Genomic DNA, 10,268 nt, shown 5'->3' with positions numbered 1-10,268 from the left:
AGATACGGTAGCTTAAAAAAGTAGACTGAGAATGGTCTTGATAAGGCAGGTAAAACATCTTAGTTGAATGAAAACTCACAGAAGCTTTTGCCAATTTCTTAAATATTCAGATTGAAACGGAAAGGTTTGTATTAAAACACGTTCTTAGGGCTGGGGATTTAGCTCAGTGGTTCTGCCGCTTGCAAAGGACCCAAGTTTGATCTCCAGTACCAAAAAAAAAATGTTTTCTAGGAGTCAAGATGCCTTTACCTTTTTTTAAGTTGCATGACTCAAGCAGAACAAATCAGGTAAGCTGTGTGTGTGCCTGTGCACACATGAGTGTGTGTTGTATTAAAATAAATGGAAACTTGCAAGCATAACACTGTACTTTTTGTTTTTTTTCTTTTTAAACCTGCTTTCTTCTGTGCCACTGAATACCAAATATTTCTGGTCCTCTTTTAATATATATCTTTATAACTTACACTAGTGTTTTTATGCACTGCCTACTAATTGTAGGCCAAACTGCAAAGGCAGAACATTAGAGGAACTCCATTTCCAGAATACATGCCTGAGGGGTGTCAACAATTTCAGAAATTAAGTCTAAAAATAGCTACCACTTCAGTATCCCAACACACATCCACAGTTAAAGGGTGGCCTTCTGACTTCTGATTGCTTAGGTAACTCCCACTGCTAGCTACAGTTCCTACCAAAACAGCAAAGTCATCCCACCTGTTCTACAGCAATCCACCTCCCCTTCCTTCACCTCTCTCGTTCTTTAATTTATCATGGAGGCAAAACTGAAAAACCAAGACATTGGTAATGAGTTAATTAGCAGCCTGTGAGTAGCTAGTTAATCACCTATTCCACTAATCTAGGGGTCCAATCACTTTACATGAAACTAATTTAGAAAAGTACATGTGTTTCTGGACAAAATAAATACCACCACTTATTGGTTCAAAAAGCAGTGCAACCCACTTGAATTTGGTGGCATTTAATTTTTTTTAACAAGTTAATTAAAAACTTAGCAATTCCTTACTTCTCTGGAAAATAAATATGGCTAATTTACCCTCCCTGAGACCCTTAATAAAAAGGGTATTAAAACTTTAGTATGTCTTTGCAATATCCCACTAATATTAAAATGTGGATTTAAAAGTCATAGTCAAATCACTATGTATTTTATATTCTGATGCTTGTAGAGAGCACCTGATTTCCTTTGGTTCATTAATAAATACTTTAAAAAGATATTTAAAAAGATAAGCACAGCTTGCATCCCAGATACAAGCATTATTTTAAAAAGAGGGGAACATTGTCCATGCATATGAGAATAGGACCACAACAACAAATGACACTGCTTTATAATCTAGATTTTTTAAAAACAGAATTTAACTTATGGTAATTAGTGGACCTCAGAATAGTTTTAATGTAAATGTGAAAGGAACCTTTACTTTTGGCTACTCAATTCAAGCCATTAATTTCTTTTTACTTGTTGCCTCCACAGACAGAATTTAGTTCTATTAATAAGCAAATTACATTCTTAACACCAAAATATGGTGCTTCATTACATTATATGCCCTCTCATGAGTCCTTAAAGTAAGATCAAATAAAGGAAGGTTAACATCAAATTCTTATGCTTGAAATGATTCTGAAGTACTACAAACTCAGTGGATATGAACATAGATGTCAAATAGAAGGTAGACCCCCAAATCTGAATAAAAGTAAAGCAAAACAACATTTTTTAAATGATAGGTGGAATTGTATTAGTAGTCTTTGATTTTTCTTTTTTTTTTGCAAGACAGTAAAAAGAGTGAAAACAGAGAGAGAGTTCACTTGAGCAGTCTTTCTGTCAATGAAGACAGAGATCGCAGGTGCATTGGCCCTTGCCATGAGTTTGAGCTTTTCCTGCTCCTTAGCCATCCACCACTGGAGTCCCTTCCCACCACAGGGAACTGGGAAATATCCACATACTGAAGGGCTCCATGTTGGGACTGATGTGTAGTTGATAACCATTGTTTAGTAAAATGAACCATACTAGGTTTTAAGAAAGAAAAATGAATTCTAACAACAACATTGGTGAGGGACAAGGGAACATGAGGCAAACAAATTCCAGTAACAAAAACCACCACTGCAAAGTCATGTGCAAAGTGGAAACAAGGGATTGCTTCCCAGTGTGGTATAGGACAAAGATGGAGTTTTAATCCTAAAACTAAAAGACAACTTCTAGATTTACCTCAGATATGAGTAGAGGTCTGGAAAATGGATGGAATTCGAGTCACAGAACACCACATTTTCATGAAAGTGAGAACAGCAATGTTAACATGTAACTGAAATTTACATGAATACTTGACATTCTGGAGCTAGTTTACTTTTGAATGATCAAAGCCCTCCCCTCAACTAAACCACTTGTGATTTGTCAGTTATCCCATTGCAAATGCAGGCTATCTGGAGCAGTCTTTAAATTTGAGATCACATAGTTTAAAAATATATTTTTTTATATCATCCAGGACTCTTTACAGACAGATGAGAGAATCAAGTTCTCATGTGGGTTGGAGCACGCTTTATGTAAGACTGATTTTAATTCAATTTCAGCACTTTCATGGAAGGGACTGTCCCAGATCTATAACTGTTCAATGTTGTATTCACTTCACAGTGTATCAAGCACCAGCGTTGCCATGGATTGGTTTCAAATAACCCTTTATATACAATTTTATATTTACATATATATAGTTAGAGCAAAACTGATAGCACATAGTATAACTAGAAGAAAGAACTAAACTTAAAGAGGATATGCTGAAAGGATGGAGTTTGTGAACACAATAAATAAAAGTCCCCCCTAACCCCCCCTCAACAAAATAAAAACAAAAAACCAGTTGTAATGTACATGGAAAAATTGTTCAGAGCAGTTTTTTTTAATATAAAAAGTAGATTCAGGAGCACATCCAATTATAAATGATTGTTAGGAAAATCATATGAAACAATGGCATACATAAAAGTGTCAAGAGTAATTGTCAGGGTGCGAAATTCCTTGGTGGCCAGATACCCACGGCAAGCAGAAATTATCCTGGGAGCATTGCTCAGAGGTCGATGTCCATAGAAGATTCTCCATGGTCGCCAACAGCACGGGCAGGTGGAGGATTTGAATTTCATACCCTGATTCATAGTTTTCACAACTCCATGTGCAATTTCAGAAAGATTCATCATTTACTGCCGATGTGTCTGCCGCCTTTTGGCGTGGAGGAACGGGAGAGCCCTTGTCTCTGCTCTCTGACCCCGAGCTGCCCTGGTTCTGCTGTCCGGACCCTGCACTGGAGGTCACTGTGGGTGACGATGTCGAGGAAGAGCGAGGCTTTTCCTCCAAGCCTGTGGTAATGACGGTACGTTGTCCACGGTTACTGCCAACAGCTGTACAGTGCTCCTGCCCACAGTTTTCAGCCGGGGCCTTGAGGTGGGATTCGTTTCTCTGGTCTTTGCTGTAGCTTTTGGAGACTGTATACTGTTAGCTTCACTAGGAGGATCTTTCAGAATACCTGACTTTGGTTTGTTTTCTTGTTGGTATTTTTCTTGGTAACACTAGGATTGATTTCCTTATCTTTTTCAGGTTTCTCTTCATCTTGCTTTTCAACCTTCGCAGATGCTGCATTTAAAGGCTTCAGCGCTGTTCCTGAAGGTACAAACGCTACAATCCCGAAAGCCTTCCTCCACGGCAGGTTTTGCTTGTCTTTTGGGCCTGGCTAAATCCCCTTTTGTCTGGGATGAGGAGCCGTCACCACGGCTGCGCTCGAGCCACATGGCCTCCTGTTGCCACCCTAAAATTGTGTTTGTTCATGAAGGGCTTTGTATGTGACATGTATATCAGTATTTCCTAACAAAACTCAGTGGCAGCCCTCCTCCTCCAAGATGACGAGCGGTGGCAGTGGGGGCGTTTCGGTGCCTGCGCTGTGGAGTGAAGTGAACCGTTATGGACAGAACGGCGACTTCAAGTGCGCTCTGAAGACCGTCAACAAGATACTACAGATCAACAAGGATGACGTAACTGTCCTGCACTGTAAAGTGGTCTGCCTTACTCAGAATGGAAGTTTCAAGGAAGCCTTAAATGTCATCAGTACACATACCAAAGTTTTAGCCAATAACTCTCTCTCCTTTGAGAAGGCATATTGTGAGTATAGGCTCAACAGAATTGAAAGTGCCTTGAAGACAATAGAAAGTGCCAACCAGCAGACAGACAAGCTAAAAGAGCTGTAGAGCTGTATGGACAAGTGTTACACCGTTTGGAACGCTATGATGAATGCTTAGCTGTACATAGAGATCTTGTGCAAAACTCCCAAGATGACTATGATGAGGAAAGAAAAACAAAGCTTTCAGCAGTTGTTGCAGCTAAAAGCAATTGGGAAAAAGTGGCTCCAGAGAACCTGGGCCTCCAAGAAGGCACCCATGAACTGTGTTACAACACCGCCTGTGCACAGATTGGACCAGGCCGGCTGAACCAGGCAATGAAAATCCTACAGAAAGCTGAAGATCTTTGCCGCCAGTCATTTTCAGAAGACTCTGATGGAACGGAGGAAGACCCACAGACAACTGGCCATCATTCATGGTCAGATGGCCTACATTTTGCAACTTCAAGGTCATACAGAGGAGGCTTTGCAGCTTTATAATCAGATAATAACACTGAAGCCAACAGATGTGGGATTACTAGCTGTAATTGCAAATAACATCATTACTATTAATAAGGACCAAAATGTCTTTGACTCCAAGAAGAAGGTGATATTAACCAATGCAGAAGGAGTAGAGTTTAAGCTTTCCAAGAAACAACTGCAAGCTATAGAATTTAACAAAGCTTTACTTGCTATGTACACAAACCAGGCAGAGCAATGCTGCAAAATATCTACTGGTTTACAGTCCCAAAGTCCTGAGCATCTCCTGCCTGTGTTAATCCAAGCTGCCCAGCTCTGCCAGAAAAAACAGCACACAAAAGCAATAGAGCTGCTCCAGGAATTTTCAGATCAGCATCCAGAAAATGCAGCTAACATTAAGCTGAGTATGGCACAGTTGAAAATTTCTCAAGGTTAATATATTCAAAGCATGCCTAATTCTGAGAAGCATAGAAGAGTTAAAGCATAAACCAGGGTGGTATCAGCATTAGTGACCATGTACAGCCATGAGAAAGATATTGATAGTGCCATTAAGGTCACACAGGGTATCCAGTGGTACCAAAACTGTCAGCCCAAATCTCTTGCTCATTTGTCCTTGATAAGAGAAGCAGCAAACTTCAAACTCAAATATGGGTGGGAGAGGGAGACAATTAGGACCTAGAACAGCTATGGAAGCAAAATCCAAAAGATACTCACACCCTGACACAGCTTATTTCTGTTTACTTACTTGTAGATCCAGAGAAAGCAAAAGCTCTTAGTAAATACTTGTCCTCATCAGTTAGTATGCCTCTAAAAGTAGATGTCAAGGCCCTTGAAAATTCTCCTGGTGCTATGTACATTTGGAAGAAGGGTGGAAAAGTCACTGGAGATAGTCAACCAAAAGAGCAAGGTCAGGGATATTTGAAAAAGAAGAAGAAAAAGAAGGGAAAACTGCTTAAGAATTATGACCCAAAAGTTACCCCAGGTCCTGAAAGATGGCTGTCAATGCTAGAACATTCTTACTACCGAGGAAGAAAGAAGGGTAAAAAGAAGGATCAGATTGGAAAGGGTGCTCAGGGACCAACTTCAGGAGCTTCATCTGAACTGGATGCCAGTAAAACTGAGCAGTCCTCCCACCTCCCCAAGACCAGGCAGTGCAGCAGCCATATCTGCCTCTACAAGTAGCATCAAACCCCCAAGACACCAGAAACATGCAGGGGCTCCAGCAACAAAGAAGAAACAGCAACAGAAAAAGAAGAAAGGAGGAAAAGGCAGCTGGTGATTAGAATGTTCTTGTTCCAGGCTGTTTGTAAGCTAGTTTCAGTGACACTAAGAACATAATAAAAGTAACCCAGTGAGAAGCATAGAACTCCTCCCTCTTCCATCCCCCTATTTTCATAAAATTATATCTTGTGTGTCAAATAGGACAACATCTTCCTCAGACTGTCTAGTTAGATTTGGCTAACTTGTCCCACATAGTTTTGTACACATTATGAGGACTGAAGATGATCGGTCATTTACCCACCTTGATAACTGTTGCATCCTTTATCTTTGTTGATTTGATCTTTTTTCCGTTTCACAAATGAGGCACATTACTTGAGGTTTCCCAGGGATTTAAACAGAAACTATTTCTGCTGTTTCAACTAGAGTCTGAAGAGTGAAGGTGCTTGTTCCTATCAAGTCCCACTTTAAATTATGTCTCAGGAGGCTCTGGGAGACTAAAAGTGGAATCTTCTGAGGATTTCAAATATTTGCTTAGAAATATCATGTGATAAAAAGGGACCTTATTAAAACACTGGTGTTCTTCACTTGGCTAAATGAGTGGCCTCGAACAGACGACTGTAAATGTCTTTAATAATTTTAACCACAAATTCTGTCTTGGATACTAGAATATGGGATACTTTTCATTTATGTGGCAGCTTTGTCATTTTCATTTTCAGATTATGTTAGCATGGTGATTTAGCACCACCGAAGACTTCTAGAAAATACATCAATGTTGCTAGTAGTTCACTTTTAGACCCAGTGTCAGAGGTCAGATGGGTTTGGACTATTTCAATCAAAAAGATGAATGTTCCTGAAAGTTGACTTCATTAGGTAGAGAGGAAATCAATACCACACAGTATTAAAATCTAACAGAACTGGTTGACCCAATTAATATACTCAAATGGCTCTTCTTTCTAGTTCTGGGTTATGACTGTTCATTACCTTTCCCAGAGTAATGAAGTGTTTTACAGTCAGTTTGTGATATAAATGTTACTCATCTTTGCTTACCTACAAGCCACTGTCATTCAACAGCTGTGAGACATGTTAGGATGCCTACCCTTGTTGGTATTCATTTTATGCTCATTTATTTTAGACTTTTGAGTATTTCCTTGTGACTGCATTACTCTGTCCATGTGAATAAAATGTTTGACTGAACATATCTACTGAAACATCTTCAGAGAGTTTTTTTTTTAAGAGGCTTCCTGTATAAGAAATAGTATGCTGTCTTTCTGTTTAGCACAGTCCAAATCTGCAATGGCATCTAAACAAGATCTTAAAGTGATTTATTATGATATAATTGCTCTTTTGAGCTCTATGGAGAACAGTGTTTTGGTAAGAATGACAGATATTCATTACTTCTGAATATATCCTCTGTTGCAGAAATAATCATTAGTAAATCTCTTAAAATTCCATTAAATAGCTATAGTTCAGGATAATAATTTTTTAGGTTAAACAACAGAGTCTTGGTGAAAATTATCCATCTTTGAAAATTCTGACTCAAGGCAAAACAGTGAAATTTATAATTCCTTAATTGTAGTTATTGACAGCGTTGGTCAATTGCAAAACAACTGAAAAACCTTAATTCAGGTAAACAAGCTATTGTCAAATGAAGTATAAATATCTACATTAACTTCCTAGTAATTCTTACCTCCTTTGGACAGGCTGACAGTGACATTACATACTTTGTTTATACATGGGTGTGTGTACATTTATAAAATCTAGTATGGATATGTCCTTCACTGTGACACATTTTTAAATAAAATATTCCGGCAGTGAAAAAAAAACTCAACTCAGTCACAATAGTCATCTACAAATGAAATTTGAATACTCATAGAACATCTTCCTACGGGAAAAGATTTCCTTTTATAAGCAGCATGTAAATCGTTAGAATATAGAGGAGGACTACAGAGAGGTTGGCCATTCCAGACAAAGCAAAAGTTTGAGCAAATGCTAGGAATTGGGTGTAAGGACAAAGACCTTTCATGTGAGAACCTGAAAGAATGCCAGAGAAGGAGCACAGTGAAGGGAAGCTAGGGTGTCCTGTGGTGGGATTGAGAATTAGGCAAGTTCATATCATTCAGAAGCTTCCATCCTGAGTATTTGAGAATATCCTTGGCCAGAATTTTCCACTATTGACCAGACATTTTCACATTCTGTTAAAAATGAATCATTTTAATCTTGTGAAAGGTATGTAGGGATAACTATTATCTTTCAAGTCACACCATGATCCACCTTACTTAATAAGATACTGTTCTTATGGCTGTAAGGAGTGAAAAAATGCTTAAAAGTTTCCATGAAAAATCTGTTTAAAAATTTTACCAGCTTGGCACTTGATGTTGTTTCCAGGAATCTAAGGGTACCTACTCACTAGATATTCCTTAGTTAAAGTAATGGAGTTGTGAATTGTGAGTGAACATCAACAAGAACAATACTAATTTCTCTCTATGAATGTGACAAGGAGGATTCTGTACACATAGTCTTTTAAGCATTCATATCAGTGTCCATATCCCTCCCCCAAGATAAGAAGGTAAGATCTGATCAGAAATATAAAATACAATTAACCTAATGTTGAACACCATCAGTGAAACAAAGGAAAACAGAGTAAAGTGGACCCATCAAGATTAGGTGTCAGTAAAGTCTCAGGAAGGAAGTTTAAACAGACACTGAAGGCTAAGAATGAATTAGAACAAGGAGTGGGATGAGTGCTTTTACCATGAGGAAAACATATGTACGTGAAGGCCAAAAATGAGAAAAAGAATTAAAGTTGTGGGACCATTTTGGTATATCCGGAACTCAGCATACAAAAAACAAGGCAAAGTGATTACAGATTGGAATGGAAAAGCTGAATGGAATAGGCTCATGGAGGCCTCCTGAGCTGGGTTTTGGAATGTGAACTTCAGTCTTTAAAGGTAAGAGAGTTTACCATCAACTAAATTTATGTTTGGAAGATCATACTGGCCACACTGTAGGCCTTGGAGATTAGTGTTGGTGGGAAAGCTCTTCAGAGAGACTGACCAGTGATCAAACTATTCTGATGATCTAGGGAAGAGATTATCTTGTCTTGGACTGGTGTAATGCCACAGGAGACAGAGAAAAATAATCTGATTCACAGTATTTCTAGGATACAGAGTAAAGAGCACTTGGTGACTGATTGTGGTTGGGAGGGAGAGGACAGAAAGAGGGAAGAGGAAAGGATGATGGGCTGGTTCTAAGCTTCTGGCTTGGGCAACAGAGTCATTATTATGACTGAACAGAAACAGGGAACATGATTCAGTTTGGGAACCAGAGATATTGAGCTTAGTTGATAATGAGTTTAGAAATGAGTTAATGTTGAGTTTGAGGTGCCCCAGAAACTCCTACATCCATGGACACTGCCATTCTTAAGTTTAGAAGAGTGGTCTGGCCTATTTGAGTGATAGAAGCTATGCAAACAAGTAAATTGCTCATTGTTGCTGTATAGAGGGAAGAGATAGCATCTACCTTCACCATATCCTTGAATCATGTGAGAAGTACAGGACAGGAAACCTCTCCATAATCCCATCCTGTTGATATTTACTTGTGTTAGTCACTTCCAGCTCCTAAATGCACATTTAAAAAGCTTTCTGTGGAGCTATCAATTCTTCACATATTGCCCATTTCACTGCTTCTGTTCACATGCAAGCATCTTAAGAGAGTGGTCTGCATCCACTTTTTCCATTTCTTCCCAAACTACTCACTTTCACTCTGCAGCATTAAAGAATGTCCTCACCAACACATTCAAGCAGTTCTCAAGGCAACCTATGACTTTATACTTTACTTCTCAACCAGTTTTCTTTGACACTATCTCAATCACGTTTCCTCCTACTTCACTGGATCCTCTAATTTTTTCAAAGAATAACAAATATTCACTGGAGAATTGCTAGTGTCCTATTTTTGAATCAAACTGAAGTTTGGTGTGGTTAGTACATTAGTAATTGATTATAATTAGTAACTGGGCCCAGGTCTGTTTCCTGCACAGCTCCACATTCAAACCACTGTGCTATCCAGTCTGTTTTCTGGAGGGACAGAAGAGGTAACTGGTAACCAAATGAAGAAAAGGCAGTTTGAGAGGGGAGGGAGAGAGGTAATGTCCTGTGTTGATTACAAGACTGCAGTTCCCCAGGGTGACCACAAGAGGACAACATTAAGAAGCGAAAGCCCCCCCCCCCCCCCCCAAACAGCAGCAAAAGGCCATCCTGTTCCAATGCAGCTCTGGATCCCCTTGGTTGGTTTGTTCTGAATGTGAGCACTGGTAGACCACTGCTTCCAGCCACACCCCTAATTCCATTCCAGTAGCTCATCTCCCAGCCCTGTTATTTCTCTTTTCCCCTCTACCCTAAACACCCCACTACTCACCCAGTTTCCTAAACTGGTCTCAGAAGA

General features: G+C 39.3%; 2 pseudogenes; one reads left to right on the top strand and one right to left on the bottom strand.

The window, feature by feature from the left end:
- Nucleotides 1-2,910: 2,910 nt before the first annotated feature.
- LOC110345569 (RING1 and YY1-binding protein pseudogene) lies at nucleotides 2,911-3,765 on the bottom strand (annotated as a pseudogene).
- A 108-nt stretch (nucleotides 3,766-3,873) lies between these two features.
- Nucleotides 3,874-6,206, top strand: LOC101696839 (signal recognition particle subunit SRP72 pseudogene; annotated as a pseudogene).
- Nucleotides 6,207-10,268: the final 4,062 nt, after the last annotated feature.

The sequence above is a fragment of the Heterocephalus glaber genome, unplaced genomic scaffold, assembly GCF_053883595.1.
Source record: "Heterocephalus glaber isolate CG9 unplaced genomic scaffold, H.glaber_assembly_v1.0 deba00001428, whole genome shotgun sequence".
NCBI classification, from domain to species: Eukaryota; Metazoa; Chordata; class Mammalia; order Rodentia; family Bathyergidae; genus Heterocephalus; species Heterocephalus glaber.
The sequence above is the reverse complement of the archived record's forward strand: the minus strand, read 5'-3'. Positions and strand labels throughout refer to the sequence as shown.